Consider the following 1657-nt stretch of genomic DNA (forward strand, 5'->3'; position numbering starts at 1 on the left):
CTTTTGTATCTCTGGTGTTCTAGGATTGTTTCCATTAGTTACTATACCCAAGCATGTGTTCTCAAGAGTTAAACACACACACACACACACACACACATACACACTTTATCTGCAAGTAGAGCCAAGAGACTAAACAGCTCATTAGTATTTTGGACTTTTGAGTTACAATGACTAGTCTACTACTGCCTTGATGCTAAATGACCTGCTATAAGCTGCAAAAATGTCTTGGTGCAAAAAAAAAAGCTTATCACTAAAAGTTTAATAAAGTGCCCTGAAATACATTTAGAAGTTTGTTAAATCTGACATAGTCCCATGTATGTTCTATTCTCACACAGGTATTCATGAACAAGAACTCATAGATACACTTTCCCATCCATACCTTTTCTCATCGTGACATTTGAGGAAAGTATCCTCCTTTACAGCTAAGCTGTTCCCATATTTACTTTTTCCATAAACTTTTAGTGGGATTGTAACAATAATAGCAGCAGCTATTGCTTATCAAATGACTTAAGATTTTCTCTTTTATCTTCACATCAATCCAAGGAGGTTGGTATTACCATCCCTATATATCACAGATAGAGAAACTGAAGTCCAAGTGAACAGCACAGTGCTTGGTATACAGCATGTATGGAAGACATCTTTGGTGAAGGGAGCTTAAATAATTCATCCAAGGTCACACACCCAAATTTAAGTGGTTGTACTAATTCTAACAAGGGGTCAGACTCAAAAGCCAAGGCTCTTTTCCCACTCTGCAACATTTGTCCCAAGCCTTGAGAAGGAAGGTGTCCAAAATTAATGGTAATAATATCTAATAATAGCAAACATTTATTTAGCACTTACTATGTGTCAGTCACCTCTCATAGTTAACACATTAACTCATTTATTTCTCCTAACAGCCTCAGAAGATGGGTATTATTATTTATTCATATTTTACAGATGAAGAAACGGAGGCATAGGCAAAAAGGGTGAAATGATTTGGCCATGGTCACAGAGCTAATACAGGGCAAAGCCAGGGTTTGAGCACATGCAGACTGGTTCAGCACCAATACCCTTAAACACTGTGTTCTATAGCCATGCTAAAAATAAAAACTTCTCTTCACCTCAATTGTGTGAAAACAGAACTTTTAACCTTTTCAACAAAATTACTATATTGTAAGCCTTCATACTTTGACTAATTGAGAGAAAACTGTAGTGGCTGTCTAAGCATGCGCACCAGACTTCTTTACAGGCACACAGGATATGCCCCTGGTGATTAGATCATTACACTGTTCAGGAAGTGGCACACTGTAAATCTGGTTAAGAGCCCCCAGCCCATCTCTTCCCACACTCAGACCCATACTAACCATGCACTGCAAAAAACAGGCAATTCAGAGATGTCCCAGTGCAATCTTCTACAAAATGACTGTCAGTCACTCTGGAAGTATCCAAGTATGTATAGTACCCTTCCGCCACCCTTTCTTCTTCCTCCTAAACACCATTAAAAAACACCACAAAGGAATGAATGAATCTAAACTACTTAAAAATCATAACAAATGTCCAATGATAACTACAAATTTAAATGAGAAAAAAATGCAAAATTCTCAGTTTTGTAACTTGTCCAAATTCTACATTCAAAAACCAGTAGGCCTTTGAAAGACTCAATTCTTAGACTACCACC

Source organism: Pteropus medius, unplaced genomic scaffold (assembly GCF_902729225.1).
Source record: "Pteropus medius unplaced genomic scaffold, Ma_sr-lr_union100, whole genome shotgun sequence".
NCBI lineage: Eukaryota > Metazoa > Chordata > Mammalia > Chiroptera > Pteropodidae > Pteropus > Pteropus medius.